We start from the raw sequence: 10347 nt of genomic DNA on the forward strand, positions 1-10347 counted from the left end.
ATCTGAATAAAGCAAATAGGTGGATGAATCATGAGTAACATTGCCTAGGAAGAAAGAATAAAGATAAGGGTCGGACACAGGCTCAAATGTTTCATATTTCAGGACAAAAAAGTTGTATTGCAAGAGATTGAAGAGGCATCAGTTGTGGATAAAATGAAGCAGTAAATATAGACCACTCATTCTATAAAAGTATATGGAATATAGACCACTCATTCATTCTAAAAGTACGTTAGTGAATGCAAGAACAGAAATAAAATAGAGTCGTAGAGAAGACATTATTGTCAAGCCTTTAAATTTTTTTCATATAAAAATACCTATACATACAGATATAAGAAAGAGGGAATATAACCTTTATATAATAAAATGTCAATAAAATGGGCATGCATGTACCTAACACTCAATTTAAAAAGCATCAAGAGGCCAGGCACGGTGCCTCACATCTGTAATCCTAGCACTTTGAGAGCCGGAGGCAGGCAGATCACTTGAGGTCAGGAGTTCAAGACCAGCCTGGCCAATATAGTGAAACCCCATTTCTACTGAAAAAAAAGAGAAAAAAATTAGCCAGGCGTGGTGGTGGGCGCCTGTAATCCCAGCTACTACCTGTAATCCCTCTAATCCTGCTGAGGCAGGAGAATCACTTGAACCCAGGAGGGGAAGTTTGCAGTGAGCCAAGATCGCACCACTGCACTCCAGCCTGGGCAACAGAGGGAGACCCTGTCTCAACAAAATAAAAACATCAATTGTCTTCGAAAATGAGCATTATTGAAGGCCCTAGGGAAGGACTAAGTGGCAAGGGCATAGTTAGCAATGCATTTATTATCAAGGTATTTCAGAAGAAAGAAACGACTTTCAGGACACGAGTGGAAAAGTTAATATAAAAAGAGAGAAAATATTTGCAAATTGTATATCTGGTAAGAGTGCAGTATCCGGAATAAATAAAGAACTTGTATAAATCAACAACCGAAAAACAACCCAACTAAAAAATGGGCAAGAGACTTGAATATACATTTCTCCTAAGAAACATATGTTAATGGAATATTAATAAGCATATGAAGTGATGCCCAACATCATTAGTAATTAAGGAAATGCAAATCAAAACTACAATGAGATAGCACTTCACACTTACCAGGATGTCTATAATCAAAAAAATAGAAAACAAGTGTTGAAAAGGACGTGGAAAAACTAGAACTTTCATATATTTCTGGTAGAAATGTAAAATGGTGCAGCTTCCGTGAAAAATAGTTTGGTAGTTCCTCAATAAGTTAAACATAGAATTACTGTATAAGCCAACAATTTTACTCCTAGGTGTATACCCAAAAGAATTGAAAACTGATGTTCAGACAAAAATGTTTTACATGGGCTGGGCACGGTGGCTCATGCCTGTAATCCCAGCACTTTGGGAGGCCGAGGCAGGTGGATCACCTGAGGTCAGGAGATCAACACCAACCTGGCCAACATGGTGAAACCCCATCTCTACTAAAAAAATACAAAGGCTGGGCATGGTGGCTCATGCCTCTAATCCCAACACTTTGGGAGGCCGGGGAGGGGGGATCACGAGGTCAGGAGATCGAGACCATCCTGGCTAACACGGTGAAACACCGTCTCCACTAAAAATGCAAAAAAGTGGCCGGGCGCGGTGGCTCAAGCCTGTAATCCCAGCACTTTGGGAGGCCGAGACGGGCGGATCACGAGGTCAGGAGATCGAGACCATCCTGGCTAACACAGTGAAACCCCGTCTCTACTAAAAATACAAAAACTAGCAGGGCGAAGTGGCGGGCGCCTGTAGTCCCAGCTACTCGGGAGGTTGAGGCAGGAGAATGGCGTAAACCCGGGAGGCGGAGCTTGCAGTGAGCTGAGATCCGGCCACTGCACTCCAGCCTGGGCGACAGAGCGAGACTCCGTCTCAAAAAAAAAAAAAAAAAAAAAAAAATGCAAAAAAGTAGCCAGGTGTGGTGGTGGGCGCCTGTAGTCCCATCTACTCCGGAGGCTGAGGCAGGAGAATGGCGTGAACCTGGAAGGCGGAGCTTGCAGTGAGCCGAGATCACACCAGTCCACTCCAGCCTGGGCGACAGGCGAGATTCCGTCTCAAAAAAAAAAAAAAAATTAGCCTGGCGCAGTGGTGCCTGCCTGTAATCCCAGCTACTTGGGAGGCTGAGGCAGGGAGAATTGCTTGAACCTGGGAGGCAGAGGTTGCAGTGAGCCAAGATCATGCCATTGCACTCCAGCCTGGGCAACAGAACGAGACTCCGTCTTTAAAAAAAAAAAGAAAATGTTTTACATAAATGTTCCTAGCAGCATTACCAACAATAACCAAAAGGTGGAAACAACCCAAATGTCCATCATCAGAGGAACTGATAAACAAAAAATGATATATCCATGTAACCAAGCATTATTCAGCCGTGAAAAAGAAATGAAGCACTGATTCATGCTACAAGGTGGATGAATCTGAAAAGCATTGTGGTGGTGTGTACCTGTATAGTCCCAGCTTCCTGGGAGACTGAGGTGGGAGGATCTCTTGATTCAAGAAGTTCAAGACCATAGTGAACTCTGATTGTGCCTGTGAATAGCCACTGCGCTCCAATCTGGGCAACATGGCAAGACCCCATCTCTTTAAAAAAAAAAAAAAGGTAACATATAATTCCATTCCTATGAAATATCCAGCATAGATAAATCCATAGAGACAGAAAGCAGATTGGTGATTATCAATGACTGAGGGAAAAGAGAAATAGAATGTGACTATCTAATGGATATAAAGTTTTTTGGGGGTATAAAATGAATTGAATGAAAATGAGGTGAACAGGAACATATTTTGAAACTAGAGAGAGGTTACAGTAGTTGTTCAACTCTGTGAATGTACTAAATGCCATTGAATTGTACACTTTAAAATGGTTAATTTTATATTATGCAAATTTCACCTCAAGTATAGAAAAACAATGTATGAGATGTCTGGACAATTTTTATTTTTATGTACACACATTTTGATACTAGCTGGACAAGGTGATGCGTTCCTGTAATCCCAGCTACTCGGGAGGCTGAGGCACAAGAACAACTTGAACCTGGGAGGCGGACGCTGCAGTGAGCTGAGATCATGAATAACTTAGGAAATGTTTGACAGCAGAAAGAAAATTGCAGGATAAGTTCTTTAGGCAGAGGACAAAGGTTGAAAAGATGAAAGATTGAGATTAGACTCCTGCAGCTCCCCTCATTTTTACCATCGTATAACAATCCTTATGTCCAGACATCTCGTATATTGTTTTTTTACACTTGAGGTAAAATTTGCATAATACAAAATTAACCATTTTAAAGTGTACAATTCAATGGCATTTAGTACATTCTGTTTTTTAAAGCAGTGAAACGTACAATTTTTATAAGACTACGTGAATTGGCCGGGCGCGGTGGCTCAAGCCTGTAATCCCAGCACTTTGGGAGGCCGAGACGGGCGGATCACAAGGTCAGGAGATCGAGACCATCCTGGCTAACACGGTGAAACCCCGTCTCTACTAAAAATACAAAAACTAGCCGGGCGAAGTGGCGGGCGCCTGTAGTCCCAGCTACTCGGGAGGCTGAGGCAGGAGAATGGCGTAAACCCGGGAGGCGGAACTTGCAGTGGGCTGAGATCCGGCCACTGCACTCCAGCCCCAGCGACAGAGTGAGACTCTGCCTCAAAAAAAAAAAAAAAAAAAAAAAAAAAAAAAAAAAAAAAAAGACTATGTGAATTGGTTTGCTACTGAAATATTCTTCAACTTCTGTAAATAGTTTAAATTCCACGCGTGCCTGGTAAAACCCCAGCTGGTAAGAGAGGGTGACTAGACTAAGGTTGCAGATTATAGTTAGATAACAAGTATTGAAAGGATACCTACTGCAGATTGACTCAGCAGGGTGAAATATATGTGGGAAATGAATGATAGTAAGATCACAAGGCAGCAGCTGTTTGGTAAGCCATAGTGGGACAGCCACAAACCAAGAGACAGATGAATGGTTAAAAATGCACACTGATCCGGCCGGGTGCGATGGCTCATGCCTGTAATCTCAGCACTTTGTGAAGCCAAGGCAGGCAGATCACAAGGTCAACAGATCGAGACCATCCTGGCCAACATGGTGAAACCCCCATCTCTACTAAAAATACAAAAAAATAGCTGGGCATGGTGGTGCATGCCTGTAGTCCCAGCTACTCAGGAGGCTGAGGCAGGAGAAATGATTGAACCTGGGAGGTGAGGTTGCAGTAAGCCGAGATCGCGCCACTGCACTCCAGCCTGGCGACAGAGTGGGACTCCGTCTCAGAAAAATAAAAATTAAATTTAAAAAAAGATGCTGATCGCAAAAAGTTTAAGAGTTAAAAACTAGAAATTACCTAAATAATCAATAATATGAAAGGGTGGGAAAAATTAGGTATGTCAATGAAACATTATGAATACAATTAAAATGACAAAATGCAGAAATATGGAATTTCTTTACAAAATAATAAGAAAAAGTCGAGATACACAATTGCACACCATAATTACAATGATGTATGAAACTGCATATCTAGCTTGATAAAGATAAAAAAAAGATAGACGGGAAAAGAAAATGATGGATTTTGGGTTTTCTTACACTTTTCCTTTTATAACTTAAATTTTTAAAAAATTGTTTTGACTTTAGAGACTGAGTCTTGTTATGTTACCCAGGTTGTTCTAAACTCCTAGGTTCAAGCAGGCCTTCTGGCTCAGCCTCCCAAATAGCTGGAATTAACAGCAGGTACCACTGCACCTGGCTTGTCCTTTTATGACATTTTAAAAATTAATGGTTGGGCTGGATGCAGTGGCTCACGCCTGTAATCACAACATTTTGGGAGGCTGAGGCAGGCAGATCGCCTGAGGTCAGGAGTTCAAGACTAGCTTGACCAACATGATGAAACCCCATCTCTACTAAATATACAAAAATCAGCTGGGCGTGGTGGCAGGCACTTGTAGACCCAGCTACTCTGGAGGCTGAGGCAGGAGAATGGCGTGAACCCGGGAGGCGGGGCTTGCAGTGAGCCAAGATCGTACCACTGCACTCCAGCCTGGGCAACAGATTAAGACTTCATCTCAAAAAAAAAAAAAAAAAAAAAAATTGATGGTAACTCTGAAGTGCATTTCCAAATGCATATCATAGCTATGAAGAAATAGGGGTTGCAAATATGTTTATACTGCAGGAAGGTGTTAAGCTATATCTGGAAGAAAAAACACCTATAAGCCCACACTTAAAAATTACGGACTTATTTTTAAAATGATGCATTCTGCAGGTAGTTGTTACTTCTATAATCAAATGAGAGTTTTTGCATAAATTTAATGTGAGGAAAGCCTGACGTAGTGATGTACCCTTTTAATCTTAGTCATGGGAGGCTGAGAAGGAAGGATTGCCAGAAGTTGGAGGCTACAGTGCACTATGATGTCTCTTGTGAATCCTGTGAATAGCTACTACACTCCAGCCTGGGCAACACAGAGAGAACCTGTCTCTAAAAATATAAAAATAAAATAAAGAAAAAGAAAGCAAAATACATTCAGGATGGGAAAGATTAAAATTTATTAAATGTTACTATTTTCAGAAACAATGGGTGCTAGACCTAAATAAGTCAAATATCTCTCTTTTGTTTTTTACAGTGACAGCTCATTTTTATTATTACAAAAGTATAACAGGTTAATGCAAGCCATTGTGCAATAGAACAGAATACAAAAAATTTAAAAGCAAAAAAAAAAAAAAAACAAAAATAGCCACAATCCCATCACCCAGAAATAATCAATGTTAATATTAATTGAACATTAATAGGATAATTTTTTACACATAATTACATTTGTTGTGTTGTTTCCCATTCTATGGATGAAATAAATTATATTTAACTAATCCCCTATTATTCGCCATTTTGATTGTTATCATTGTTTTCTGTTATAAACACTGTTGCAATGAAATTCCATGTTTATACTAAATGTTGTGCATACCTTTCGTTATTTTCTCAGGAAAGTTTATTAGAAATGGAATTGATAGGGGAAATTATATAAACATACATTTTTTAAAGTAGACTCAAAAGCCAAGGGCTTTGCATTGCTTTACATGTTTTCTTCTTATGCCCAGTTAAATCTCCTTTCTATTCATTAAAATCTCATTCTTTATCCAAAACCCAGCTTTAAGTTCAATATTCAAGATAATTTCAGTGGGTCCTAGAATGCTCACTGATCTCCCACATCTCTTTTATTACTTATTTTTCATTTGGAAATAATTTCAGACTTTAAAAAACTTGCAAAACAGTACCAAGTATTTCCATGTGCTCTTCATTCAGATTCCCCAAATAATTAATGCATCTAGCCTAGCTACGATACAATGACACAAATCAGGAAATTAACTTTGATATAAAACTATTTTATTTTATTTTATTTATTTATTTATTTATTTATTTATTTATTTTTTATTTTTTATTTTTTTGAGACGGAGTCTCGCTCTGTCGCCCACGCTGGAGTGCAGTGGCCGGATCTCAGCTCACTGCAAGCTCCGCCTCCCGGGTTCACGCCATTCTCCTGCCTCAGCCTCCCGAGTAGCTGGGACTACAGGCACCAGCCACCTCGCCCGGCTAGCTTTTTGTATTTTTTAGTAGAGACTGGGTTTCACCGTGTTAGCCAGGATGGTCTCGAACTCCTGACCTCGTGATCCGCCCGTCTCGGCCTCCCAAAGTGCTGGGATTACAGGCTTGAGCCACCGCGCCTGGCCTAAAACTATTTTATAATCTACCAATCTTATTAAAAGTTTTCATTTTGTTCCACTAATGTCCTCCTTCTGGTGCAGAATCGAGCATTCCATTTCATTTTCATGTCTCTTTCTACCCTGCACTGCAGGACAGTTTCTTGGTCTTCCTGCGATTTCCATGACCTCAGGGCCAGCTTTATGAACATGCTATCTGTGCAGTCACACAGGACCCTGCATATGTAGTTTAATATTCTGCTGTTGACATCTTGAAAATCTTAATCATGTTGAAGAAGAAATTCCACATTTTGAGGTTTCAATTTGAACTCATCTCTGTAATTTATCTAGCTGATACTGCATAACCTTGACACTTTTGAAAAAGATTGGCCAATTATTTTGTAAGATATCCTTCAATTTTTGTCTGCTTAATGCTTCCTCATCATTAAATTCAGGTAATGCATTTTTGGTAAGAATACTGCAGAAGTGACGTTGCATGCTACTCAATGCTTCATAGCAGAAGGCACATAATGTTCATTTATCCCAATACTGGTGATACTAACTTTAAAAATTTTTTTTGTATCCCTTGTATTCCATTGGAATAACTTTGATAATTTAGTTAAGATGTTGTCTGTCAGGTTTCTGCACTGTAAATTTGCTATTTTTGCCATTTGTAATTATCTGATGAGGAAATACTTTTATTTACTCATTTTTAATTGACAAAATTATACATATTATGTACGATACATTGTTTTGAAATATGTATACATGAGGAGATACTCTTTCTTAAAAGAAAAGTCATGTAAATTTGATTAATGTTACTATCTTGATATATAAAAAGAATGAGGGCTTAAATCTTGGCAAAACAGATTATGGGAGTAGGGAGAAGCTGAGTTCTGTTGAGGGTCAAAAAAGAATTACTAGGGAGAATGAATGAATCTGGACTAGATGTTATCTGTAGATAGTTTTCTTTGGAATTTGAATGATCCTGGAAGAAAAAATGATTTTTATTTTGGAGAGAGGTCCGGATTTTAGGCAGATAAAGAAACTTCAGAGAAAAATTTTATCTTGGCTTTGAGAGAGTTGGTAGGAGGGAGCGGGCGAGGTCAGATAGATCTTGAGACTTCAGTTCAGTGTGTCAAGTCACCATATTTTGGGGTACTGGGGTTTCTAAGGCCCAACATTATTCTATGTGAAGGTACACACACTAAAAGCTAAGTTGGTGACTTTGAAGAAAAAAGTTGAATCAATAATCAATTTGCAAAGGATTCCATTAAACTTGTCTCCCATTTCTGGGAAGAGGCCATCCCCATTAAACATTTGTATCTCACTTTAGGAAGTGGCATGTAGATGGGTTTTTAAACAGAAGAAAAACAAAGGTTAATGTTTTGAATAATCTATAAACCAGCTTTCTAGGAGTCTGGAGGGCAGTAAGTTGAGGTATCTAGATGTTAGACTTGAAGTACATTTAGTAAAAGTGGAAGTAGGCAGTGGTTATCTGACAAATTTTTCTCACTTGTAGGTTGTATGTCCCAAGGTATGAGTGTCAGCTTGTAGGGCCTCAGGAAAAAGGTAGTAGCAATTATATTGAGTACAAGTCAGAAAAATGGAAGAAAAATGTAGAAACATTAGTTTGCAGACTTGTAGTCAGGAAATAATTTAAGAGTTAGTCTAAGTGATAGGCAAATAATAACCGCCCCCCCCCAAAAATGACCAGGGTTAGAATCTAATAACACCACGCCCGGCTGTTGTAGAATCAAATATTTGAAAATACATCATTCCAGTCAAAGCTTTGGAAAAATAATCAGTGCCTCTAATTGTGTCTTGTTACAAAGGAAAACAGGTTTTTCTTGAATTTATGTAAGTGACTATTTTGCCATGAATCAAGAATATTCACAAATAGTTTCTACACTCTAGAGAGATCACGTAGAAAGAAAGATAAATGTTTTAATTTCACTTCCAAAAGTATACTTTTCTTAATTGCTAAAAGCTGTAAGTAGCTCAAAAGAAAAGAAAAAAGCTTTTTAAACTCTTGGGAACAAGAAAGAATCAGTAATGTTTTAAACAAAAAAGGTCACACAAATTATTTTAGTCTTTTTTGTTTTTTGAGACTGTGTTAGTCCCTTTTCACACTGCTAATAAAGACATACCCAAGACTGGGTAAGTTATACAGCAAAAAGGTTTAATGGTCTCACAGTTCCACATGGTTGGGGAGGCCTCACAATCATGGCAAAAGGCAAGCAGGAGCAAATCATGTCTTACATGGACGGCAGCAGGCAAAGAGAGGGCTTGTGCAGAGAAACACCTGTTTATAAAACCATTAGATCAGCTGGGTGTGGTGGCTCACGCCTGTAATCCCAGCACTTTGGGAGACCAAGGTGGGCGGATCACGAGGTCATAAGATGGAGACCATCCTGGCCAATATGGTGAAACCTCATCTCTACTAAAAATACAAAAAGTAGCTGGGCATGGTGGTGTGTGCCTGTAACCCCAGCTACTTGGGAGGCTGAGACAGGAGAATAGCTTGAACTGGGGAGGTGGAGGTTGCAGTGGGCCGAGATTGTGCCACTGCACTCCAGCCTGGTGACAGAGTGAGACTCCGTCCCCTGTGATTCAATTACCTCCCACTGGGTCCCTCCCACAACCCATGGGAATTCACCACGATGAGATTTGGGTGGGGACACAGCCAAACCATATCAGAGACGGAGTCTCACCAGTGGCATCATCTTGGCTCACTGCAATGTCTGCCTCCCTGGTTCAAGCGATTCTCCTGCCTCAGACTCCTGAGTAGCTGGGATTACAGAAACCTGCCACCACATCCAGCTAATTTTTGTATTTTTTGTAGAGATGGGGTTTCACCATGTTGGCCAGGCTTGTCTCAAATTCCTGACCTCAAATGATTCACCCACCTCTGCCTCCCAGAGGTGTGAGCCTACGCACCTAGCTAAATTATTTTAGTCTTTTACTAGCTCAGTACCATGTAATTAATTTTTGCTCTTTCTGATGGGTTAGCAAACCTCATGAACACATTTACCTTTTTTTTTTTTCTTTTTTTTCTTTCTAGAGATACGGTCTCTATGTTACTCAGGCTGGTCTCAAACATTTGGCCTCAAGCAATCTTCCTGTCTCAGCCTCCCATAGTGCTAGGATTACAGGTATGAGCCATCACACCCAGCCTACACATTGGCTTTTTTTTTTTTTTTTTTCTTGAGGCAGAGTCTTGCTCTGTCACCCAGGCTGGAGTGCAGTGGCGCAATCTTGGCCCACTGTAACCTCTGCCTCCCAGGTTCAAATGATTCTCCTGCCTCAGCCTCCCAAGTAGCTGGGATTACAGGAACCTGCCACCACACTTGGCTAATTTTTGTATTTGCAGTAGAGATGGGGTTTCACCATGTTGGCCAGGCTGGTCTCAAATTCCTGACCTCAAGTGATCTGCCCACCTCAGCCTCCAAATGTACTGGGATTATAGGCATGAGCCACCACGCCCGGCTGTTTTTTTGTTTTTGTTTTTGTTTTTAACCTAGTCTAATAGTATGATCCCTAAAGTTATGAGAAACTTGTATTGAAGAGTACTTATCAGAATCCTTTCCATGACTTTTCTTGAAGAAGAAGCAAATTTTGGACTGAAGCTATCTACTTTTGAGCAAGCAAATTTGG

This window comes from Rhinopithecus roxellana, chromosome 11 (genome assembly GCF_007565055.1).
Source record: "Rhinopithecus roxellana isolate Shanxi Qingling chromosome 11, ASM756505v1, whole genome shotgun sequence".
In the NCBI taxonomy this organism is placed as follows: domain Eukaryota; kingdom Metazoa; phylum Chordata; class Mammalia; order Primates; family Cercopithecidae; genus Rhinopithecus; species Rhinopithecus roxellana.